This window comes from Eurypyga helias, unplaced genomic scaffold, assembly GCF_000690775.1.
Source record: "Eurypyga helias isolate BGI_N326 unplaced genomic scaffold, ASM69077v1 scaffold11687, whole genome shotgun sequence".
NCBI lineage: Eukaryota > Metazoa > Chordata > Aves > Eurypygiformes > Eurypygidae > Eurypyga > Eurypyga helias.
This window is the reverse complement of record NW_010263694.1, coordinates 1-240: the sequence shown is the minus strand read 5'-3', so window position 1 is coordinate 240 and position 240 is coordinate 1.

The window sequence follows — 240 nt, the reverse complement described above, 5'->3', positions numbered from 1 at the left end:
AGCTGTTTCGACATTTCTAAGTGCCGATCTGTTTTAGGGACGGAAACGCACGGAGGCTGCGTAGCCCTGGGTTGAAAAAAAAATTATTTATTTAATGACACCGGTCCGAGGAGTTGCCACTCGGGGAATAAGTCCTCTCCGTCTGCGCAGCACCCCCTCCCCGTCCCTCTGCCTCTGCCCCCAGGTAGTGGCTCTCCAGCCCCCGAAGTGGCTGCGGGCTCCGCCTGGGGAGCGCCCGGG